This window comes from Nycticebus coucang, chromosome 5, assembly GCF_027406575.1.
Source record: "Nycticebus coucang isolate mNycCou1 chromosome 5, mNycCou1.pri, whole genome shotgun sequence".
Taxonomy (NCBI): domain Eukaryota; kingdom Metazoa; phylum Chordata; class Mammalia; order Primates; family Lorisidae; genus Nycticebus; species Nycticebus coucang.
Genome location: NC_069784.1, coordinates 64,878,040 through 64,904,648, shown reverse-complemented (window position 1 = coordinate 64,904,648; position 26,609 = coordinate 64,878,040). Strand labels below are relative to the sequence as shown.

The following is a 26,609-nucleotide window of genomic DNA, read 5'->3' as shown; positions in this document are numbered from 1 at the left end:
CCTCCTCCTGCTGGAGAGAGGCAGAGCGCAGCGGCCTGGCAGACTTCCTTGTGATTCAGGCAGATACAAACTCTTGCAGTACCGATTCACTACAGGCAACTGGGTCAGCCAACTGCAGGGCTATCAGTGACTGGATATGAAGTGATGCAAGGTGGGGAAGGAGGCAGCAACCTTCCCAGACTGCTTTATTGGCTGGGTGGCTTCTCCTGACTCCACGCAGCACTGGAGTAAGCCATACCAGAGTAGTCACCAGACCCCTGTGATCCAGTGCCCAGAGACCTCTTAAACTCTCTCACCCGAGACAGTTGCAGACTGAGACAATTGATTTGGACCTTTTTGAACTGCACCAATCGCCTGAGGACAAATCAGCTGGTGCCCTGGGTGCACGATGAAGGTTTGATTTTTCTTCGCCAATTGTTTGCCGGTTGGGGGCGGGGTGACTTAATTGCTGATATTTCTCCACAGCTGAGACTTCAATCCAAAGTATCTGTTTCACTAGGGTGGAACAGAAACCAGCTGAAAACAAGACAGAACCACTTAGCCCCACCACACCAGACAGGGCCCCAGTTTCTCAGGCCACAACACTGTACAGGCCCTCGACAAAGCTCCAGGGGAAAAAATCAGAGGGAGTAAAACAACCATGGGGCGGAATCAGCGGAAAAACTGTGGTAACATGAATAACCAGAATAGATCAACCCCCCCAAGGAAAGATATGGCAGATGCAATTGAAGATCCCATTCATAAACAACTGGCTGAGATGTCAGAAATCGAATTCAGAATTTGGATTGCAGGTAAGATTAACAAAGTGGAATTAGGAATTCGAGGAGAAATTCAAAAGCTGTCTCAAGAATTTAACGAATTTAAAGACAAAACCACCAAAGACTTATACACACTGAAGCAAGAATTTGCAGCCCTCAAAGATATGAAAAATACAGTAGAATCCCTCAGCAACAGAATGGAGGAAGCAGAAGAAAGGATTTCTGACATCGAAGATAAAACCTTTGAACGCTCTCAAACTCTCAAAGAGGAAGACAAATAGAGAGCAAAAACGGGTCACTCTCTCCGAGAGCTCTGGGATAATTCGAAGAAGGCGAATGTCCGAATCATAGGGGTTCCAGAAACAGATGAAGTGGCCTCGCTGGGCACAGAGGCCCTTCTGCATGAAATTATGAAAGAGAATTTTCCAGACATGCCTAGAGATTCTGAAATTCAGATAGTGGACAGCTTCAGAACCCCGGCACAACTGAACCCCAATAAGACATCCCCCAGGCATATCATAATTAACTTCACTAAAGTTAATATGAAGGAGAAAATCCTCACAGCTGCCAGGAGAAAGAAAACCATTACCTTCAAAGGCAAGAATATTAGAATGACTGCAGATCTCTCTGCTGAAACTTTTCAAGCCAGAAGAGGGTAGTCACCGACTTTTAATCTCCTAAAGCAAAATAACTTTCAACCCCGGATCTTGTATCCAGCTAAACTGAGTTTCATTTATGATGGAGAAATTAAATACTTTAATGACATTCATATGTTGAAGAAATTTGCCATAACCAAACCAGCTCTTCAGGATATTCTCAGACCTATCCTCCATAATGACCAACCCAATCCTATACCACAAAAGTAAACTCACTCAGAAACTTTGGATCAAACTCCAATTTCCACACTGGCAAAAGGATTAAAAATGCCCACTGGACTTTTGAAAAACTCGATACCCAAAACTTCACCAGACTTATCAATATTCTCCATTAATGCAAACAGCTTAAACTGTCCTCTAAAGAGGCATAGGTTAGCTGATTGGATACAAAAACTCAGGCCAGATATTTGTTGCATACAAGAGTCACATCTTAACTTAAAAGACAAATACAGACTCAGGGTGAAAGGATGGTCGTCTATATTTCAGGCAAATGGTAATCAGAAAAAAGCAGGTGTTGCAATTTTATTTGCAGATACAATAGGCCTTAAACCAACAAAAGTAAGGAAGGACAAGAATGGTCACTGCATATTTGTTAAGGGTAATACTCAATATGATGAGATCTCAATTATTAATATCTATGCACCCAACCAGAATGCATCTCAATTTATAAGAGAAACTCTAACAGACATGAGCAACTTGATTTCCTCCAGCTCCATAATCGTCGGAGATTTCAACACTCCTCTGGCAGTGTTGGATCGATCCTCCAACAAGAAGCTGAGCAAAGAAATCTTAGATTTAAACTTAACCATCCAACATTTGGATATAGCAGACATCTACAGAACATTTCATCCCAACAAAACTGAATACACATACTTCTCATCAGCCCATGGAACTTACTCCAAAATCGATCACATCTTAGGTCACAAGTCTAACCTCAGTAAATTTAAAGGAATAGAAATTATTCCGTGCATCTTCTCGGACCACCATGGAATAAAACTTGAGCTGAAAAACAACAGGAATCTGCATACTCATACAAAAACATGGATAAAATAACCATAATAATAATAACCTTAATAATAACCATAATAAGTTAAATAACCTTATGCTGAATGATAGTAAGGTCAGAGATGAGATTAAGAAAGAAATCGGCCGTTTTTTGGAACAAAACAACAATGAAGACACAAACTATCAGAACCTCTGGGACACTGCAAAGGCAGTTCTAAGAGGGAAATTTATTGCACTACAAGCCTTCCTCAAGAGAATGGAAAGAGAGGACGTTAACAACTTAATGGGACATCTGAAGCAACTGGAAAAGGAAGAACATTCCAACCCAAAACCCAGTAGAAGAAAAGAAATAACCAAAATTAGAGCAGAACTAAATGAAATTGAAAACAAAAGAATAATACAACAGATAAATAAATCAAAAAGCTGGTTTTTCGAAAAGGTCAATAAAATAGATAAACCTTTGGCCAACCTTATCAGGAAAAAAAGAGTAAAATATCTAATCTCATCAATCAGAAACAACAAAGATGAAATAACAACAGACTCCTCAGAAATCAAAAAAATCCTTAATGAATATTACAAGAAACTGTATTCTCAGAAATATGAAAATCTGAAGGAAATTGACCAATACTTGGAAGCACATCACCTTCCAAGACTTAGCCAGAATCAAGTGGAAATGTTGAACAAGCCCATATCAAGTTCGGAAATAGCATCAACCATACAAAACCTCCCTAAATAAAAAAGCCCAGGACCAGATGGTTTCACTTCTGAATTCTACCAAACCTTTAAAGAGGAATTAGTACCTATATTACTCAACCTGTTCCAAAAGGTAGAAAAAGAAGGAAGACTACCCAACACGTTCTATGAAGCAAACATCACCCTGATCCCCAAACCAGGAAAAGACCCAACAAGAAAAGAAAATTATAGACCAATATCACTAATGAATATAGATGCAAAAATATTCAACAAGATCCTAACAAACAGAATCCAGCAACACATCAAACAAATTATACATCATGACCAAGTCGGTTTTATCCCCGGGTCTCAAGGCTGGTTCAGTATACGTAAATCTATAAATGTAATCCAGCACATAAACAAATTAAAAAACAAAGACCATATGATTCTCTCAATCGATGCAGAAAAAGTTTTTGATAATATCCAGCATCCCTTCGTGATCAGAACACTCAAGAAAATCGGTATAGAAGGGACATTTCTTAAACTGATAGAGGCCATCTACAGCAAACCCACAGCCAATATCATATTGAATGGAGTTAAATTGGAATCATTTCCACTCAGATCAGGAACCAGACAAGGCTGCCCGTTGTCTCCATTGCTTTTTAACATTGTAATGGAAGTTTTAGCCACTGCAATTAGGGAAGAAAAGGCGATCAAGGGTATCCATATACGGTCAGAAGAGATCAAACTTTCGCTCTTCGCAGATGATATGATAGTATATCTGGAAAACACTAGGGACTCTACTTCTCTCACACTTTGAGAAGTGATCAAGGAATACAGCAGCGTCTCAGGTTACAAAATCAACATTCATAAATCGGTAGCCTTTATATATACCAACAACAGTCAAGTTGAAAAAACAGTTAAGGACTCTATCCCATTCACAGTAGTGCCAAAGAAGATGAAATATTTGGGAATTTATCTAACAAAGGACGTGAAAGATCTCTATAAAGAGAACTATGAAACTCTAAGAAAAGAAATAGCTGAAAATATTAACAAATGGAAAAACATACCATGCTCATGGCTGGGAAGAATCAATATTGTTAAAATGTCTATACTACCCAAAGCAATATATAATTTCAATGCAATCCCTATTAAAGCTCCACTGTCATACTTTAAAGATCTTGAAAAAACAATACTTCATTTTATATGGAATCAGAAAAAACCTCGAATAGCCAAGACATTACTCAGAAATAAAAACAAAGCAGGAGGAATTACACTACCAGACCTCAGACTATACTACAAATCAATAGTGATCAAAACAGCATAGTATTGGCACAAAAACAGAGAAGTAGATGTCTGGAACAGAATGGAGAACCAAGAGATGAATCCAGCTACTTACCGTTATTTAATCTTTGACAAGCCAATTAAAAACATTCAGTGGGGAAAAGATTCCCTATTTAACAAATGGTGCTGGGTGAACTGGCTGGCAACCTGTAGAAGACTGAAAGTGGACCCACACCTTTCACCATTAACTAAGATAGACTCTCACTGGATCAAAGATTTGAACTTAAGGCATAAAACTATAAAAATACTAGAAGAGAGTGCAGGGAAAACCCTTGAAGAAATTGGGCTTGGCGAGTATTTTATGAGGAGGACCCCCCAGGCAATTGAAGCAGCTTCAAAAATACACTATTGAGACTTGATCAAACTAAAAAGCTTCTGCACAGCCAAGAACACAGTAAGTAAAGCAAGCAAATAGCCCTCAGAATGGGAGAAGATATTTGCAGGTTATGTCTCTGACAAAGGTTTAATAACCAGAATCCACAGAGAACTCAAACGCATTAGCAAGAATAGAACAAGGGATCCCATCGCAGGCTGGGCAACGGATTTGAAGAGAAACTTCTCTGAAGAAGACAGGCGCGCAGCCTTCAGACATATGAAAAAATGCTCATCATCTTTAATCATCAGAGTAATGCAAATCAAAACTACTTTGAGATACCATCTAACTCCAGTGAGACTAGCCTATATCACAAAATCCCAAGACCAGAGATGTTGGCGTGGATGTGGAGAAAAGGGAACACTTTTGCACTGCTGGTGGGAATGCAAATTAATACATTCCTTTTGGAAAGAGATATGGAGAACACTTAGAGATCTAAAAATAGATCTGCCATTCAATCCTGTAATTCCTCTACTGGGCATATACCCAGAAGACCAAAAAGCAGAGATATTTTGTGAGATATTTACAAGTTGAGATATTTGTACCAGAATGTGAGATATTTTGTGAGATATTTACAAGTTGAGATATTTGTACCAGAATGTTTATTGCAGCTCAATTCATAATTGCTAAGTCATGGAAGAAGCCCAAGTGCCCATCGATCCATGAATGGATTAATAAATCGTGGTACATGTACACCATGGAATATTATGAAGCCTTAAAGAAAGATGGAGACTTTACCTCTTTCATGTTTACATGGATGAAGCTGGAACATATTCTTCTTAGTAAAGAATCTCAAGAATGGAAGAAAAAGTACCCAATGTACTCAGACCTACTATGAAACCAATTTAGGGTTTGCACATGAAAGCTATAACCCAGTTACAACCTAAGAATAGGGGGAAGGGAGAAAGGGAGGGGAGGGAGGGGAGAGGTGGGTAGAGGGAAGGGGATTGGTGGGATTACACTAGCGGTGCATCTTACAAGGGTATATGTGAAACTTGGTAAATGGTCTGTAAAACTAGTGAATGATGCCCCATGATCATATCAATGTACACAGGTATGATTTAATAAAATAAATAAATAAAATAAAAATAAAAAAATACAAAAAAAAAAGAGGATTAACTTGATAGGGGTCAGGGTGACATTAGTCATACGCATTCATCAAAACTCAACCATTCTACACTTAAGATGTGTGCATATCAGTACCTGTAACTTCTATCTCAAAAGTTAAAAAAAGTTCAAATAAATTTTGAATTCTGGTTGATAAAGCACATGCCAAAGTGCTTAGGGGTAATTAAATTGATGTCTACAGTTTACTTTGAAATGTTTTAAAAAGTAAGATGGATTGATGGACGGATAGCAAGATGGATGGATATGTCCTTAAGCAAGTGTGGTAAATGTTAAGGGTAGAATTTAGGTGGTGGGTAAATGAGTCTTCACCATGAAATTCTTTCAACTTTGCAGTATGTTGGAAATTTTTCATAATAAAAAAGTAGATTATTCATAAAAAAAAATTTTTTTTAAATGGTAAGAGATGTAGGTCCAGTTTCAGTCTTTTACATGTGGTTATCGAGTTATCCCAGCACCATTTATTGAATAGGGATTCTTTTCCCCAGTGTATGTTCTTGTTTGGCTTATCAAAGATCAGGTGGCTGTAAGAGGTTAATTTCATCTCATGGTTTCCTATTCAGCTCCAAATGTCAATGTTTCTATTTTTGTGTCAATACCATGCTGTTTTGATCACTATGGCCTTGTAGTATAGCCAAAAGTCTGGTAGGGTGATACCCCCAGCTTTGTTTTTATTACTAAGAATTGCCTTGGTTATACGGGGTTTTTTTCTGGTTCCATACAAAATGAAGATTTATTTTTTTCCAAATCTTAAAAGTATGATGATGATATTTTTTGGTTTTTTGGGTTTTGGGGGGGGGGTTGTTTTTTTTTGGGGGGGGGGTTGCAGTTTTTGGCCGGGGCTGGGTTTTTGAACCCACCACCTCCGGCATATGGGGCCGGCGCCCTACTCCTTTGAGCCACAAGTGCCACCCTGATGATAGTATTTTAATGGGGATTGCATTTAATCTGTAGATGGCTTTGAATAGTATAGACATTTTCACAATGTTGACTCTTCCTAGCCATGAGCATGGTATGTTCTTCCATTTGTTAATAGCTTCTGCTATTTCTTTTCTTAGGCTTTCATAATTTTCTTTGTAGGGGTCCTTCATCTCTTTTGTTATGTATATTCCTAGGTATTTCATTTTTTTGAAGCCACTGAGAAGGGAATTGTTTCCTTGATTAGCTTCTCATGTTGGCTATTATTGGCATATACAGAGGCTATTGATTTGTGGACATTGATTTTTATATCCTGAGACATTGCTGTATTTTTTGATGACTTCCAGGAATTTTGTAGTTGAGTCTTTGGGGTTCTCTAAGTATAAGATCATATCGTAAGCAAAGAGTGAGAGTTTGATCTTCTTTGCACCCATTTGGAAGCCCTTTATTTCCTTCTCTTGCCTGATTGTATTGGTTAGAACTTCCAGCACTATGTTGAATAGTAGTGGCAATAGAGGACAACCTTGTCTGGTTCCAGTTCTAAGTGAAAAAACTTTCAATTTTACTCCATTCAGTATAATATTAGCTGTAGGTTTGTCATAGATGGCTTTGATCAGATTAAGAAATGTGCCACCTCTGCCTAAATTATTAAGTGATCTAATTAGAAAAGGATGTTGGATTTTATCAAATGCTTTTTCTACATCTATTGAGAGGATCATATGGTTTTGTTTTTGCTTCTCTTAATATGATGAATTACGTTTATGGACTTGTGTATGTTAAATCAGCTTTGCATCCCTGGATGAAACCTACTTGATTGTGATGAATGATTTTTTTAATGTGTAGCTGTAATCTATTGGCTAGAATTTTATTGAGAATTTCTGCATCTATATGCATTGGTGAAATTTGTCTGAAATTCTCTTTTTTAGTTGGGTCTTTTCCTGATTTTGGTATCAGGGTGATGTTTACTTCATAGAATACGTTGGGGAAGATTCTCAATTTTTTGAAATAATTTCCTCAGGGTAGGTATAAGCTCTTCTTCGAATGTTTGATAGAATTCTGATGTGAAGCCATCTAGACCAGGACTTTTTTTGTTCTTGTTGGGAGATATTTTTTTAACTGTATTCAAATTAATAGGAGGGCATAATATTTAGATTACATTGTTCTCACTTCCAAGGTAAAGTTCCATTTGTAGAAGAGCCCCTCACCCTCAGTGTTGGGAGATTTTTTTATTGTTTCTTCCATATCAGTTCTTGAAATCAGTCTGTTCAAGAGATCTATTTCTTCTTGATTAATTCTAGGGAGAGGGTGTGACCCCAAGTATTGATCCATTTCCTCCACGTTGTCAAATTTCTGGGCATAGAGTTTCTTGTAGTACTCAGAGAGATCTCTTGTATCTCTGTGGCATCTGTTGTTATTTCCCCTTTAGCATTTCTGATTGTGGTTATTATAGATTTTACTTTTCTGTTTCTAGTTAATCTGGGCAAAGGTTTATCGATTTTATTTATTTTTTTAAAAAAACAACTTTGTTTTGTTAATTTCCTGAATGATTCTTTTGCTTTCAATTTCATTAATCTCTGATTTAACTTTGGTGATTTCTTTTCTTCTGCTGGGTTTGGGATTAGATCTCTTTTTACAATTCCATAAGATGGTTCATGAGTTTGTTGATGTGCTCTCTTTTTGTTAGTCGAATGTAGGCATCTAATGCGATAAATATCCTGTTAAGACTGCTTTTGCTGTATCCCACAGGTTTTGGTAACTTGTATCTTCATTGTTGTTATGTCTGAGGAATTTAACAACTTTCTCTTTTATCTTTTCCTGAACTCAACTATCATTCAGCATAAGGTTGTTTAATTTCCAAGTCATTGTATGGGGATGAACACTTTTGTTAAAGTTGAGTTCCACCTTTATTGCCTTATGGTCTGAAAAGATATAAGGTATAATCTCTATTCTTTTAATTTTGCTGAGGTTTGATTTGTATTCTAGGATGTGGTCAATTTTGGAGCATCTACTATGGGCTGACAAGAAAAATGTATGTTCGTTAGCTGTGGGATGGTGTATTCTGTACATGTCTATTAATCACATTTGTTCTAGAGATTGTTCACATTTAAGTTCTTTGTATCTTTGTTTAGTTTTTGTTTAGAGGATCTATCCAGTTCTTTTTTTTTTTTTTATTAAATCATAGCTGTGTACATTAATGTGATCATGGGGCACCATACACTAGTTTCATAGACCGTTTGACACATTTTCATCACTCTGGTTAACATAGCCTTCCTGGCATTTTGATCTATCCAGTTCTGTCAGAGATGTGTAAAAATCCCCAACTATTACAGTGTTATGGGATATCATATTGCTCAGACCCATCAAGGTCTATTTCATAAATCTAGGAGCATTTAAGTTGGGTGTATAAAGCAATGTCTTCTTGTTATATTGTCCCTTTGACCAGTATAAAGTGTCTATCTTTGTCTTTCTTAACTTTAGTTGCTGTAAATCCATTTGTATCCTAAAATAAGATTGCAATCCTTCCTTTCTTCTGTTTTCCATTTGCTTGAAATACTGTTTTCTATCCCTTAACCCTGACTCTTGATTTGTCCTTCAAGGCTAGTTGGGTCTCTTGGAGACAGCATATGGATGGCTTTTGCTTTTTTATCCAATCAGCCAGCCTGTGCCTCTTCAGTGGTGAATTCAGTACATTAACATTTATTGAGGGAATTGATAAGTTTCATCTTGTTTTGTGAAAGTCCGTTGTGTAGTTTTATCCTTTGTACCATTATGAAAGCGAAACTTGGTCTTCAGCTTCTGCGTGTTTACTTTCCTGGTGGTCCATTGTGGTTGTCAGTGTTGAGAATAGATCTAAGTATTTCCTGTAGAGCTGGTCTTCTTGTGGCAAATTTCCTCAGTGCTTCTATATTTGCAAAAGATTTGATTTCTTCATCAATTTTGAATCTTAGTTTAGCAGGATACAGAATTCTGGGCTGAAAATTGTTTTGTTGAAGAATGTGGTAGGTAGGCTTAGTGCCCATAGCTCAGTGGTTATGGTGCCAGCTACATACACTGAGGCTGGTGGGTTCAAGCCTAGCCCAGGCCTGCTAAATAATAATGACAGCTACAATTAAAAAAAAAAAAAAAAGTAGCCAGACATTGTGGTGGGCGCCTGTAGTCCCAGCTACTTGGGAGGCTAAGGCAAGAGAATCACTTGAGCCCAAGAGTTTGAGGTTGCTGTGAGCTGTGACAACACACCATTCTACCAGGAGCAATATAGCGAGACTCGGTCTCAAAAAAAAAAAAAAAAAGAATGTGGCAGGTAGCTGACCAGGCTAGTTATCATACATACATTTGTCAGATTCATAACATGCAAATATCTCTTCCCGTTCTGGAGGTTGTCTGTTTGCTTTAATTGTTGTTTCCTTAGCCGTATAGAAGCTTTTCAGTTTAAGTCCCATTCATTTATTTTTGATGTTGTTGCAATTGCCATGGAAGTCTTCTTCATAAAATCTTTCTCCAGGGCCCATATCTTCAAGTGTTTTTCCCACACTTTCTTCGAGGATTTTTATTATTTCATGCCTTGGATTTAACTCTTTTATCCATCTTGAATCAATTTTTGGAAGTGGTGAGAGGTGTGGGTTCAGTTTCAGTCTTTTTCATGTGGATATCCAGTTCTCCCAACACTATTTATTCAATAGGGATTCTTTTCTTCAGTGTGGGCGCTTGTTTGATTTATCAAAGATAGGTGGCTGTAAGATGTTAATTTTATCTCATGGTTTTCTATTCAATTCCAGATGTCTATGTCTCTATTTTTGTGCCAATACTATGTTGTTTTTATCACTATGGATTTGTAAAATAGCCTAAAGTCTGGTAGGGTGATTTCCCTGGCTTTGTGTTCATTACTAAGAATTGTCTTGCCCATGCAGGGTGTTTTCTGGTTCAGCTTCTTAGTATTTTGAAATATTTAGATAATTAAAATAAAACACACAAGATGTGCTAAATCCCACATGTGAAGAGTTAGGAAGGAAAGAAATTGGCACCACCATTTACCAGGTAACCTTTATGTCTCGGGAATTGTACATGTATTACATAATTAGCTCATCTGATCTTACTTTTTAAAAAAAATACCCTCTAGGTTCGTATTATCATCCTTACTTGTTTATATCAAGAAATTGAGTCTTTGATTAAATTACTTAGCCAAAGCAAGTCAGCCAGTTTGTTGGCATCAGACCTGGGCTCTCTGCCTTGAGGCTCATCCCCACCTTCTGTGCTGCTGCTCCAGGTGGAGAACCCTGGACAGACCTGCTTCTGGGACAGGCAGGCAAAGTATTTCCAAGGGCAAAGGTATGAAGTTTATAGGATGCTTTTAGAGAAAAAGCAAAGGAATTAAATACATAGAGAACACTGTTACTTTCATGGTAAAAAAAAAAAAAAAAATCAGGTTTAATTTTTTAAATGTCAGAGTACCACAAGGACCAATTAAGAAAGAAACAGGAAGACAGGGGACTACAGGGTCCAAGATATCAAAGCAACGAGTAGAACCTGAGAGTATCAGGGCACAGAAAGCATGTCCCAGCTGTTAAAAGGAGTGGACCTTCCCAGAGCGGCTGGCTGATGCTGTGAGGGGTGCAACCCTGTTGAAGGCAAGCTTGCCCAGAAGCCATGCAGGGATGTGTCTAAAGCTGAAACAAGAAAATCCATTTCTCATCCAGGGAGTAGAGTGGCACTGGAAGGAGTCACTGGAGGCCTCCAACGCCCAGGAGCCAGGAGTCACTGGGGGCACTCCAGGGCGCAGGATCTGGGAGTCACTGGGGGCACTCCAGGGCCCAGGATCTGGGAGTCACTGGGGCACTCCAGAGCTCAGGAGCCATGAGTCACTAGAGCACTCCAGGACCCAGGAACCATGAGTCACTGGAGCACTCCAGGGCCCGGGATCTGGGAGTCATTGGTGCACTCCAGAGTCCAGGAGCCAGGAGTCACTGGGAGCCTCCAGGGCCCAGGGACCATGAATCACTAGGGGCCACTCCAGGGCCGAGGGGCCAGGAGTCACTAGAGCACTCCAGGGCCCAGGATCCAGGAGTCACAGGGGCACTTCAGGGCTCAGGAACCAGGAGACACAGGGGCACTCCAGGGCCCAGGAGCCATGAGTCACTGGGGGCCACTCCAGGGCCCAGGAGCCAGTACAGGGCATATGCCCCAAATGAACTCTTGGAGTTCCTTTATGGGCAATTTTAACCTTGCGCTTATGGACTCTTAGGGGATCTCTGGATAGGCTCCCAACAGCCCTCAAACCCTTGCTGTTGTGTGCAGATGTTTTGTGTATATTTGTCTTTTTCTGGGGAGATAGTAATGGGGTTTTTAAAAGATCTATGACAAGAAGAAGGCTTTCAAAATTTATTAGATGTTTCTCTTGCTTGAAGTGCCAGGGTAATTTTCTAGCCATATGATAGATTGTGTTAAATGGTCTGACACTCCCAATTTTTGGAATAAAAATGAATTCTTAGTGAGTGATCTCACTGCCTGCACTGCTGTCTGATTCTGTCCTAGCATTTGATAGAACTCGTTAAGGGATTAGGTAAGACAGGATGTTGGTACATTTGATGTCATTAAACCAAGAAGGGAAGGGGGAAAAATAAAGAAATCTTGCTAAATATATTGTGGAGCTGATGTAAATGCCAAGTAGCTAAGGGACATTCTTTGTCCTTCATGCCAACACTTTTAATCACAGTTCAGAGATGGACTGGAGTGATGGAGACAGCTCCATCTAGATGCTGTGTGGTGTGATGGCAATGCCTGTCTGTCCAAGAAATACTACTTGACTTGTGCTTCTATGGATAAGGTGTAGGAAGCTGTCATGTCCTGGGTTGCATAACATTTTTGTAAGCGGATACAACTAGTGTTGAACCTGTAGAAACAACAGAAGCTACCTTATTACCTGGTGGCACTTAATTACGCTCACACTTCTGGTTTCCCGACTAGAAAGACAGTGAAGAATGTGTCACAGAGAACCCAATTTGTGTGAGACGTTTTGTCAGATGACACGCGACCTCCCAGATTTATTTTCTACCTGTCTTTTCTTTCTACTTTTTTTCTTTTTGCCCTTTTCTGATCTTATTTTAGATTTGCTATTTAGAAAATACTCAAAAATGTATCGGATGTATACTGGTAGGAATTGTATAAACAAAACAAATGTACTTAATGCCACTGGGAGAACACTTAAAGATGGGTAAAATGATTAAGTTTTATGTTTTGCATATTTTACCACAATAAAAAAGTATATTGGATAATTTTTTACCTTTTGATATAAAAACTCCTAATATCTTTACGTGGTAAAGGTCAAGCCCTTTCCCGTGCACAATGTGAGTGTGTGAGGAACAGGCCAAAGCGTGTGTGGAACAGAAGCATGCGGTGAAGGACTGTGGTCCCTGCTCTGTCACTCACTGCCTGGGGGACCTGGTGGCATGTCTGGAAGCAGATGTTAAGCCCTCAGTAAATACTGCCTTCTCCTTCCTCCATCCTCTCCCCATGTCTCTTCCTCAGTAAAATGAGGAGGTTTTGGCCTCAGTGATCTCCAATGACCTTTTCAGCTCTGCTGATCTGTGGTTTAAACTCACTATTAAAATAACAGGTCTGCAGAACAGTATGAAAACCCTGTGTGGTTCCAACTTTCCTCTGCTCCCTACTCTTTCTTTCTCAGCCTGCCAAGAATCATTCATGAGCTTTGATGTGATAGGAGAGAGAATCGAGGTGGCTCGGGACAGAGGGCAGAGGAGGAGCCAGGTGCCTGGCTGGGTCAGGGAGGCAACGAGCCCAGGGTTGGTCCTAACAGTGCCTTGTGGTTATGGGAACCATAGGGGTGGCCTGCAGCCCCATATTCTCTGGAGGGTACATGACCATGGCCAGATTAAGCACAAATGATTTTCATACAAGGCAAATGGTGGGAACGTAGAAACTAAATGCAGAGAGAAGCTGAGTTTGTCATGAAAAGAAGCAGCAACAGGAAGCAAAGCCTCTGCGGGGAAGGAGTGTCCAGGGGTGACGGGTGGAAAGGAGGGCGGAGGGCTGGCATTGGGTTAGTCCAGGCAGGGTTCCAGCTGAAAGCAGAGGAACTCTGGCCTGGGACATGAAGGCAGGCAGATCCAGTCCCTCCATTTGCTTCTGCCACCACGGTCTGCTGACACTGGTGTCCTTCCTTGCTTGTGTATTCATTCACTCACCACACTCGTGCCAAGCACTTCTCTAAGTGCTAGGCTTGGGTGGTGAAGAGAAGTGAGGCCCCTGCCACCTGAAGTCTTACATAAATCTAGAGGGAAGACAGGTAAATAAAGGTGGGTTTTATTATCCCCTGATGGACCCAAGCAGGGTCATACATAGCTGTTGGGGAGAGGACAGAGCATGGTAAGAGGGACAGTGTTTCTGAGAAAGGTGAGATATTTGAACTAGACCTCATGAAGGAGAAGGAACACAGAGAAGGGAATTCAAGGCAGAGGGCAAAAGATTGCACCTTGTGAAACAACCATGTGGCACTAATCAACCGTTCTACACAAATAATTAAATTGCTGTAGGACCTGCAACCTTGTCACTTCACTTTGAAATTTTATTGGAAGCACTTTGAAATTTGGGGAGAGGGATGTCATCTCTCCAAATTGTAGTGATGGCAGTGGGTATCCTTTAGAGACAACCATGCTTGGAGTCAGCACAAGCCATCCCCTCTCTGGAGGTATGGCCTTGGGCAAGGCACCTCGGCTCTCTCACCCACCCAGTAGGCTAATAATGCCTACTATACTCCTAGCACCATTTCTAGCAAATGAAGTTTTCAGTAAATGCAAATAATGATGATGCTTCAGTACAGGCTAGTACTCCATTTATCATACATAAAGTCTGCACCAGGCATCCTCAAACTGCGGCCCGCAGGCCACATGAAGTTGTGTGAATTGTATTTGTTCCTGTTTTGTTTTTTACTTCAAAATAAGATATGGGCAGTGTGCATAGGAATTTGTTCATAGTTGTTTTTTTTTAAACTATAGTCCAGCCCTCCAACGGTCTGAGGGACAGTGAATTGGCCCCCTGTTTAAAAAGTTTGAGGACGCCTGGTCTACAAAACCCCAAAATTATTTCAGGTTATCTATTTTCAATGCTTACTTCTTTTTTGCTTTTTCTTTTTTCTGAATTGTTAGTGGCAAGTAGTTCTGATTGCACCATCTTTGTGTGATGGAAGTGAAAATCTGACAACCTCTCCACTGCATTTGAGAACTTGAGCACCTTGAATGTTGAAGAAGTGAATTCTTCTAGCTGAAGTTCTCCAACTAGGATAACTTGGTCCTGGCAATTAACACTTGTAAGTGGAAGCTTTAGAAGCTGTTTTATCTTGATTTTCTCCATCCTGTTTGAAATGGCTGCATCTCCTGCTCCCTCCCTTCTCTGTTGCAGTGAGGAAGCCTTTTCCCTACTTCACCTCCCCCGGCCAATAGAACAAGACACAAAAGCACAAGAACAAGATCTATGATTCAGAGGTCTACTGTGTTATACAAGTGACTGTTTAAAGTCCCTTTGAGAAGTAGATTTTTTAAAGTCATCCCTAAATTTCAAAAAATTACTATCAGTTGACCCCTATCTGTTTAAAACCCTCTGGCTATAAACCGTGTGTGCCTGGCTACTCCATTTGGTGTTTCTGTGTAACAGACTCCAGGGCCACTCACATGAAGCGTGTTTGTCTCCAAAGCTGTCCTCAGCCTCTCAGTCATATTTTATACATCCGGAGGCCAGAAAGACATTTGAGATTTGACCCTTCTTAGTAGATAAGAGTCTCTAAGTGCAATTTGTATTTGGAAACTAAATTTTGAACTCTTGTTTTATAACCACTTTAATTTGTCTTTCTACTCAATTCAGAGGGAAAAGTGATTGTGTGTGTGTGCGTGTATGCGTGTAGATGTGGAAGCATCATTTACCATCCCTAAAAATCTAGAGTCCGATTTGGGGCTGGGGATCCAAAAGAGGTGTTTTGAAGATAGGAATTCTATTGGGTCGGTGGTGTCTCCCCTGTACAATCCCCTTGGCGTGCTGCACACAGGCAGGCTGGGTAAATCTTTCATCCCATATGATCATATTAAACACAGTGGAGAAAGTTAACTTAAAGGACTCTGTATCCTGAACATGATGACTTATCCTTGAAGGTTAAGCAAACTTGGATTCAGGTTCAAACAGGAGCATAAACCAACTCTGAACATTTTGTTTTATGTTCTTTGCATCACTCCAAATCCCAGTAAGAAAGGGAGAGGTGATTATAGGAAAGAATTGATAAGAAGACATAAGGAGCAATACGGAAATTGGAAGGTGATTAAGCCACTTCTGTGTTTCTTAGAATTATGTTGTTAGTATTAGATTTGCACAGTAGATAAAAATACTTCCACCTTTTTTTTCCGTCAGTAAAAAACAAATAGGGCGTTGCTCATCAAATCCTATTAAACCCACTAAGAAAATCTTAGCTAAGAATTGAGTTGTAGAGATATAGAATGTAGTCAGCCTTACTTATACAAGAAGTACCTTCTAGAAAGCCTGATCACTTCACACCTAATTGGTATAAACATTCCCTTGCCCACTGTTTGCAGCTGCAGACCCAGTTGTACTTTTTATGACTGTTGCTGTAATTAACTACCATTTCCTTTTCTAACTTAAGAATATGAGTTCCTCTGACTTTTCCTTTTAAGTAAGTGTAAGATTATGCAAGAGGCAATTACTTACAGATAATTTCCCCTATCTGGGATATGTTACTTTACTTGTAAGTGAATGAATAGGAACCATGCTATATTTCTTTTTAAACTTTCCCCCAACTTCTCTAACAGTAAATATGAAGATATGAAAAAGCAGCACTTTCATGCTTAGTGTAGCATCACCATCTATCTTCACCCACCTCTTCCTACAAGCAGTCTGGTGAGCCACTTTGAGACTATGTGAGGTCTTCAGAAATCAATCTAGCCACAAAATGCCAGGAGGGCAAGAAGTGTCCATGGCTCTCTTATTCACCCTTGTTTTGAGACACCCAAACCGTACCCAGTACCTTGGAGGAGGGAAATAATAACTTACGAACAAATGTATTGGGCATTGTCCTGTGGGATTCTGGGATCTGAAACAAGTCCAAGAAAACTACTATGTGAGGCAGCCTGAGCTACACTCTCCAATCAGGGAACCACTAACCACATGTGACTATTTAAATCAAAATTAACATAAATTGATTAAAGTTAAAATTTAGTCTCTTGCTGGCAATAGGTATGTTCCCAGTGCTCAGTTGCCACATGCGGCTGGTGGCTGCCATATCGGACAGCACAGATACTGAACATTTGCATCATCACAAAACTTGCATTAGCACTGGTAGAATACCATTAGCAAATAGATCAGGTGTGGTGGTTTGCACCTATAGTGCCAGCCACTTGAGAGGCTGAGGCAGGATGATCGCTTGAGCCTAGGAGTTTGAGGCAAACCTGGGCAACATGACAAGAACCTATCTGTTTAAAAAAAAATTAGTGTCATTACTAGAAGCCTAAATTGCCCACCCAATCTTTTCCAAGTAAAATTTTTATGTGGCCTTAATATGCAAATGTACACTCATAACACCAAAAATAGGCCTTTTATACATCTTCCCCCGTGCTGTGGGAATTCAGCCAAGAAAGGTGGGTGGCCCACAGAGGTGGCTATCTCTTAAGACGTGTAGCAGACAACAGTGAGACAGTCAGCAGGCCTGGCCTTCAGTTGGCATACACCTACTCAGCTACACCAGTTGTCAAAATAGTGAACTATCAGTACCAGTTAATAAAAACATGCTGTTTTAAGCTCCTCCAATATCACCTTCCCACGACCCAGAGGTCCCGGCCATTTGCCTAGGATTCACTCAACCTTTTCTCAGTTCCAACAAAATGAGTTAGTTAATGTCTGTCCCATCCGCACGGGTTGGGGGCTTCTCAAGAACCCTGCCCCTGGAGTGGAGGCTGCCACCCTTGGCCTCCAGGAAGGACTACTAGGAGTCGTTCCTAAGTCTCCCCCATAACTTCCACGGCCAACTCCCTGATCAGAGAACCACTTAAAGTCATCTTATCTAGCCCCTTCATTTTACCAAAGAAATCAAGTCCTAGAGTCACTTGGCTAATTTGTGGCCAATTCAGAAATAAAATTCAAATCTCTTAACTCAGGACTTTGCTGTTATTGTTGTTGTATCTTCCTAGGTTAGTTTTCTGAACTATAAAATGGGGATTAATATCTTTATGCCTCACATAAAGAGAGGCATAAATTTGCAAAACACACTTGTATACATACTCATTTAATCTTCATGAAAACCTGTAAGAGAGAGGCCAGGCACTTTGGCTCACACCTGTAATCCTAGCACTCTGGGAGGCCAAAGCAGGTGGACTGCTTGAGCTCAGGAATTCAAGACCAGCCTGAGCAAGAGTGAAATCCTGTCTCTAAAAATAGCCGGGCATTGTGATCGGGAGTTTGAGGTTGCTTTGAGCTATAACACCATGGAACTCAACCCCAGGGCAACTGAGTGAGACTCTATCTCCAAAAGAAAGGAAAAAAAAAAAAAAAGAAAGAAAACCTGTACAAGGTGCTGGGCCTCTGAGGCAGTGAGTGGCGTGCCCAACACCACAAAGTTGCTGTGAGGGAAAGGCCTCCATCCCTACACTGGGAATCATCAGCTCTTTCTGTAAATGTGAGATAATGGAGCCATGTGGCACCACTTGTTTTTAGCTTATGTGGTATCTTGCATTCAGGATTTAGTGATACTGACAGTAATAACTTTGTTCAAGTGATGCTCTTTATTTATTTTTTTCTTACTCTGACAGCAAGCCAGTTGCACAGACTTTTGGTTGAGCAGTGAAGCAGAAGGGGTTTGCTTCAAAGTTTATTTTTAAAATGAGAGAATCCAAATTTGTAATTAGCTTTACAAATGCTAGTTGTATAGTTTGAGTATCTAAAGAGCTTCTGATAATCGTTTCTGTGATTAGTGGCGGTTTGTTTTTTGTGTTTTCCCCCGAAGTAATTAGACCCTTTAGAAAAAAACAAAGTCTACTCTTTGTGGGGTTATTTCCTCTGTGATCACTTTGTTTTTTACTCTATGTAGTCCTGGTGTACTTATAAAATTAACGTTATAGCTGATTGTAGCAAAGAAAAATCATTTGTAGGCCATTCTACCCAATTTGAAAACCAATGATCAGGCAAATGCTACTAAAAACATAAAAAGAAGCCACAGTAAAGGGAACACACCACCTCTTGATACATCTGTGGTCTTTTTGTTATTGATCATTTGATAAAAACAACCCTTATTTCTAGATAAAATTGTTGAGAAAGAACAATTAAAATAAAATTATAATTTTCTGTACCCTTACCCCACAAAACTTAGCCATTTAATGGTGCACAGGGAGTGCAGAAATTGAGTTTATAAATAAGGGAGTGGGGTTATTACCTTCCATATGACAAACGCCTCTTCCATTTTCTTTTATTGGCATATAAAAATCGTGGCATTCTCTACACCAATTATCCTATGAGGTAAAATACATACAAAGGGGAAAGAGAAAGATAAGTCATTAGAAAAAGCTATACAGGGAAAGGAACTAGGGCCGTGCGTCCTGCTCTCGCAGTCCCGATCTGCAGTAACACTGGGAAAGAGCGTGTCTGTACATTTGTGTTTTTAGGGTCTGTGTTGTGTATGTCTTGTGTCTTCCTTCACGTAGTCCCTGTTTTGTGTCACGTACATGTGACAGACTCTGACCCCCTCTATTGTGCTCTAGGAGATATAGCCTCCCTTTTGCCACCATAGGACCTTCAAGGAGTTTATTATTATGAAGAATTTTCTTAGACTCCATTTACATCATTTTCTCTGATTTGTGTATATGCTATATATGGTGCTGTCAAAATAATGAAAAAATAAAGTTTGTGATTTATATCTAGACTTGGAGTCATCGTGGTAATAAGACACTAGGCATGACTAGATCTTTGAAATTCCCAAGCTCAAATTCCTCCAAACTCGCAGCTGATGTGAGGGAGCACATACTGTCACAGTTGCTGCTACCACCTTTCATGCCAGTGCACTCAGCATAAATGAGACAGTGCCTGTGAGGCACCTGGCCCAGTGCGTGCACACAGGTCAGTCACTGTTACTAGCTGGTCTGGTCTGATTTCGTCTTCACATCTTCTTCTGCTGTCTGAGGTCATACTGAGGAATAGCAGAATGTCCCAGAAATACGAAAACACCAGAGGGAAGGGAAACAGTGTTCTAAAAGCTGAACTGTCAGCCCGCAGGTGATCAGCGCTTTCTCTTCTGATGGTCTGTGAATTCCTTGTGAACTCTCCCACGCCCTTCTCTGTGGTCAGGTCCCATGGTCAAGCTCCCCAGTGTCCACATATGACTCAGCCTGGTCCAGTGACCACCATGAAGGCAAACTTACATTAATTCCATATCTCTTGGTATGTGAAGAACAGCAAGCTGTTCACTATCTTCTGTGTAAGGAAAATTAAAATAAAATCTGCTAAGTTTGGTCATCACTGGTAAGATTTTGTTAAGATCTGTGTGGTGCAAGTGTCTTTTTCTGTGCCTGTAATAAAGTTGGTAATTACATTAAATAGGCTCTCCTGCTGCTGGAAAGAATGTAAAGTGGTACATCATTTCTAAAGTCATCCAGACCCTTAAGTTTGTCCCATTTCTTTTGTGTGTGTGTGTGTGTGATTTTATTTTTTTATTTTATTTTTTTTATTAAATCATAGCTGTGTACATTGATATAATCATGGGGCATCATTCATTAGCTTCACAGACCATTTACCAAGTTTCACATATACCCTTGTAAGATGCACCGCTAGTGTAATCCCACCAATCCCCTTCCCTCTACCCACCTCCCTAGTTTGTCCCATTTCACTCAATAATTCTTTTTCTAGGAATCTACCTAAGAAAATGTTCAGAAATATAGGCAATCTGATATTTAGATATGTCCCTCAAAGTGTTTTTCTAGTAACAAAAAAAAATCTGAAATTCAACAAATATGAGAAATAGTTTAATAAATAAGATACATTTCTATGGGGTATAATATTACATGGATGTCCAAAAATATGTTTAGGGGCCAGTGAGAGACCCTGTGTCTACTAAAAATAGAAACCCCGGGCGGCGCCTGTGGCTCAAGGAGTAGGGCACCGGTCCCATATGCCGGAGGTGGCCGGTTCAAACCCAGCCCCGACCAAAAAAAAAAAAAAAAGATTTCTCTGGGCGGCGCCTGTGGCTCAGTCGGTAAGGCGCCGGCCCCATATACTGAGGGTGACGGGTTCAAACCCGGCCCCAGCCAAACTGCAACCAAAAAATAGCCGGGCGTTGTGGCGGGCGCCTGTAGTCCCAGCTACTCAGGAGGCTGAGGCAAGAGAATCGCTTAAGCCCTGGAGTTGGAGGTTGCTGTGAGCTGTGTGAGGCCACGGCACTCTACCGAGGGCCATAAAGTGAGACTCTGTCTCTACAAAAAAAAAAAAAATAGAAACCGAGGCAAGAGGGTCGCTTGAGCCCAAATTGGAGGTTGCTGTGAGCTATGATGCCACAGCACTTCTACCCAGGGCAATAGCTTGAGACTCTGTCTTAAAAAAAAAAAAAAAAAAAAATTATTTTATTTTACTTTTTTTTTTTTTGAGACAGAATCTCACTTTGTCACCCTCACTAGAGTGCTGTGACATCACAGCTCATAGCAACCTCAAACTCTTGGGCTTAAGTGAGTCTCTTGCCTCAGCCTCCCAAGTAGCTGGGACTACAAACACCTGCCACAGCGCCCAGCTTTTTTTTTTTAGAGACAAGGTCTCACTCTACCTTGGGCTGGTCTCAAACTCCTGAACTCAGGCAGTATGCCTGCCTTGGCCTCCCAGAGTGCTAGGATTACAGGTGTGAGCCACTGCACCCAGTGTATTTTTGAATAATTTTCAATAACTTGGGGAAATGTTCACCTTCATATAACTCACATTTCATTTCATAATTAAATGAAACAATAGAAATGAAACTGAATATGTTTGTGTATCTGAAAAGGACAACTAAAACGAGTGTCCTCAAGTGACCTACTTTCATTAGCATAGTAAAAGTCACTCCCACCCTCACCATGACAACCCCAGGAAATTGACTTACAAGGTTAAAAATGGGAAGGACTCACCATCCCAAGAACTCTCCTTCAAAATTCATAAATATTTAGCCTATTATTAGGAATTAACATAGGCCATACCGTTCCTCTCTGGAGCAGTCCACTCTCTGCCAGCTGTGAGGTGCACTTTGCTTTCTGGGTGCTGTACACTTGGGGTCTCCTCCCCTCGAGGAGACAGAAACATTGAATGTGGTTAATTATGTGGTGCTACTCCATACCTTCAGAGGGTGATAGGTAATAATTGGTAGCTGTACATGATTGCAAGAGGGACTTTGCCTAACAATTGCAATCAATGTAACCTGGCATATTGTACCCTCAATGAATCCCCAACAATAAAAAAATAATAATAATAATTGGTAGCTGTATCATATTACTCTCTGAAAACCAAAACTCAGTAAAAACAAAAATCCTGGAATGTATCTTGCCCCAGGAGTTTCAGTGAAGGTATTATGGATGCATGCATCAAAATATTATTATTTTGTGATTTATCAGTGTCAGAATTACCACTGATCTTTTTTCTATATACTTTTCTGTATTTTCCAAATGTTCTACAGTAAATATGTATTATCAGAAAAAGATAAATATTATTCATTTAAGAAATAAACACATTTGAGGCATCTGAGAATCATTTTGGTCAGAATTTTTGAATGAATAATTGCTTCCTGAATCTCTTCTCCTTATCCTTACAACAATCACATGTGGGATTTTTGTTTTGTTTTATTTTTTGAGACAGTTTCACTGTCACCCAGGTAGAGTGCAGTAGCATCTCACAACTCACAGCATCCTCCCACCTCAGCCTCCTGGAATGTTGGGATTACAGGCATGAGCCACCTCGCCCAGCCACACAAACTGAGGTGTTGATTTGTTAGCAGAAAACATTGATGAGATGGAAAAGGAGAGAATTGATCAAACATGGGCCTATCACTAAGTTGCTTGGGGTTTAGGAAAGTGAAAAGGAAATACCTCAAGGAAAAGTACTTCCACCATGATGCAGCTGAGGTGTTGGTGCCACCGGCTGTGGTGTCACACGCAGCTTATGGGCACTGGTCAGGAGGTACACAGCCAGAGGCACAGTGAGTTAGTGTGGCAGTCATGAAAAGCAAGATAGCAGGAGGGAAGGGAACCGTTCACATGCACTGTTCACCCTGCTGATGGACAACTTTTCCTGCCCAATTAGGTGGACACTCACTGACCTGTCACTGACCTGTCACAGGTCAGCCCACAAAGCTCTGGGGTACAGGTCTGAATGGACTGCCAGAGTCATCTCATCTCACCCTGCGCCCAGTCCCCTGCCTCCTAAGACTCAGAGCCAACATAGGACCTGGAAAAATCATATGTAAGTCTGGACTAAGGCTTCTTTTTCTTAATTGAACAATGATAAATGTTTTCTTAGGTGATAGTAACAAACAGCCCAAACACACATGAATTACATTGTTGTTTTTTTTTTTTTTTTTTAGAACATCTTAAATTTTTAATCCTTTCTTTACAGGTTACCTAGACCACTTCTGATTACAAAAGCTGTAGAAAGTTAGTAACTTTCTACAAGTGAACGCCAGGCAATGGCACGTGTCAATTTTCCACAGAGTCCTGCTTTGCGGGGTGTCTGAATGCATTGCTCGGGGTCTCTGCTCACACTTGCTGGAATCAATCGTGGCAGATTTTAGTCCACAGGCTGCTTTTCCCCATATTTCTTTGTAAACTCTTCAGCATTGTTATAGAATTTTTTATGGTCCTTAGAGTATTCCAGCCCGTAGGGGGTGCTCAGGCTGAGGGTCGTTCACCAGTGCTATGAGGGACTGGATTACTTGGTCGGTTTTGATTGCTGGCTTCCAGTTTTTAGCACTAATTACTGGCAGACAGACCTGCCCCTTTTCATCGATGTTCGGGTGATATATCTTTGTTTTAAATGTGATCTTCTGTGGCTTGAGTGGGTACTCTGCTGGAAAGTTGACTTCAATTCTGAAGACCCCCTTATCATATGGAGGGTTGTCAGGAACAATAAGCCTTTGCCAAGTCAATAAATTAGCTTCATCAACCTGGATGTTCCGGAAGTTTTTTTCTTTTTTTTTTTTTTATTAAATCATAGCTGTGTACATTAATGTGATCATGGGGCACCATACACTAGTTTCATAGACCGTTTGACACATTTTCATCACACTGGTTAACATAGCCTTCCTGGCATTTTCTTAGTTATTGTGCTAAGACATTTAATTCCACATTTACTAAGTTTCACATATACCCTTGTAAGATGCACTGCAGGTGTTACGGAAGTTTTTTATTCCACATTTGCAGATTTCTTCAAGCTCCTTCATCAGCCTCCTGCTGGCTGCCATCTTGAATCTGGTGCCGCTGCTTTCCCAGCTGAATTATGTTTTTTAAGTACTTTGAGATTTACCGTTGAGGAAAGGAGCAAAGGCTGAAATCTGGTATTGGCCATTCTCTAACTCACTGTTTCTTAAACATCAGCTTGTGTCAGAATCACCTGGAGACTGGTTAAATTACAGATTGGGGGGTGGGAAATGCCTCATGTTCAGATTTCTGATTTGGTGACTCTGGAGGTCTGGTGCAAACCAGGAATTTGCTTTTTTTTTTTTTTTTTACCAAGTTTCTAAGTGATACTGATGCAGCTGGTCCAGGGACCCCACTTGGAGAACCCCTGCTTTGTACCTATGGGCAAAAGGATGAATGATAAAGGTAGAAAACTATATTAAATATCTTAAATATCTTAATACTTCAGTATTAAATATCATTAGATTAAGGTATTTAATGCTTTGTTTAATGCATTGGCTTGTGTCTCAGAAAAGAGAGTTTTGAGGTCTGCTCAGCACCTTTACACTGCAAAGTCCAACCAAGCAGATGCCATTATTCCTGCTGGCTTCACCTCAGAGCTGCTGGGACCAGTCACTCCTCACCCTCGGTTTTCAACAGGCGTGACGAATAGGCCTGTTATTAGGCCAGAGCTCTGGCTCGGTCCTGCAGGTGTGCACACCAGGCTTCTAGATACACGCAGAAGGGAAAGCCTACTTAGCCCTGGGCTGGGAAACACGGTGCAGCCTCCCAGAGTGAGTCATCACAGTCTGCCCCTCCCCTCGCGCACCTCAGTGTGCCTTGACTTAGAAAACACGTGGAAAGGGAGAAACACGACAATAATTTAACCCAAGCCAGGGAGTCCAGGTTTCTGTGGGGTTTTAAGTTCATATTTATAGCATATTTTGAGGATCAGCATGTTGCTGTGTTAGCTTTCAAACAAGCCAATCAGCCACCTGCTGAGTACAAGAATAATTCATTGTACGTTAATAGAAGAAAGTAGCCAAGTTGGGCTAAACAGATACACACTTAGGAATGTGTGAGCACACATACACACACATCTGTGCAACTGTGAGTGTACAGTGTGTGTATTTTGTGTGTTTCTGAGCTTTCACTGTAAGAATTTTAAACATTTTTTTCTTGTTTCACTGAGTTGATGTCCAGTATAAAAATAGTATGAGTGATGCTGTCCAGGAAGCACTTGAGAAATTTCTGGGCATTTAAATCCATGGGTAAGCACTGTGATTTATAATATTTGACTTCATTATAGTAAATGTTATCATTCAAATTTATAGTTCTTTTATTATAACCCTGGCATTGAGAATAATCACTGTTAATAAAGCAACTGCCAAGATATGTGATAAAAGAACGTATCTATTGCCTGAATGTTAATAGACTCAAAAATCCTGGAGATAGATTTACTTTTCTTTTTCTTTGACCCTTTTCTTTAACCTTTTTCTTTCACCTGACATGTGAACCTTTTTCTTTAACCTTTTAGTCAACCTCACCTGGAGATAGATTTAGATGCTCATGTTTAAAGTAAAACTCACAGAATCAGGAAAATAAGACAAAAAGCAGTAGGTGACAGAAGAGGTCTGCAATGACGCTCACCCAAGCTGGTGTTGGGGCTGGTGGAGCTGTGAGTGATTTCATTCTCCATTATGAGCCCGTCTTCACAAGCTAGAAAGTGAAGAAAGGAGTTGGACAAAAGGCTCCTTTATGTTCCGTCCTGCGTTGCCCATCCCCAGATCTCCATGTTCACATGTCAGGTTTCCATCAGTCGGGGAGGAAAGAAGTTTGCTGTGACTCCCCCAGTAAATCAGGACTTCAGGCTCCTACTGGACCTGGAAGGGTTGCCTTGGTCACTCCCGGTAGCCTAGGACAGATCAGACAGTCACCAAGCACCTGCAATGTCTCTATAAAACTGAGTAGCAGGCATGCATGGGGATGGGGAGGTGGGAAACTTCTGTGTTTTCTGCTCAATTTTACGTGAACCTAAAACTACTCTTTTTTATACTGAGATAGAGTCTAATTTTGTCACCCAGGCTGGAGTACAGAGGTACTCACTGTGGCCTCACGCTCCTAGGCTCAAGTGATCCTCCTGCCTCAGCCTCCAGAGTAATGTAGAGTATGGGTACACACCACCACATCCAGCTAATTACTTTTTGCAGAGACAGGATCTGACTATGTTGTCTACACCAGTCTCCAACTCAAGTAACCCTCCTCCCTCAGACTCTCAAAGTGCTAGAATTACAGGCGTTAGCCACCATGCCAAACTTTAAAACTACTCTTAAAAATAAAGTTTATTAATTTTTTTAAA

General features: G+C 40.5%; 1 protein-coding gene and 1 pseudogene across 5 annotated transcripts in view; one reads left to right on the top strand and one right to left on the bottom strand.

The window, feature by feature from the left end:
* The window catches only part of BACH2 (BTB domain and CNC homolog 2), a 431,172-nt gene that overhangs the window by 217,801 nt on the left and 186,762 nt on the right, over positions 1 to 26,609 (top strand). The window contains exons 3-4 of one of the 5 annotated variants that reach the window (XM_053591948.1): positions 15,011 to 15,171; positions 23,160 to 23,318. The exons of 3 other annotated variants lie outside the window; for them this stretch is intronic. The gene's annotated coding sequence lies outside the window, so the exon portion shown is untranslated. The remainder of the gene's footprint in view (positions 1 to 15,010; positions 15,172 to 23,159; positions 23,319 to 26,609) is intronic. One more of the 5 variants, XM_053591949.1, reaches the window with a different exon arrangement.
* On the bottom strand, positions 23,643 to 24,315 carry LOC128586264 (ubiquitin-conjugating enzyme E2 L3-like; annotated as a pseudogene).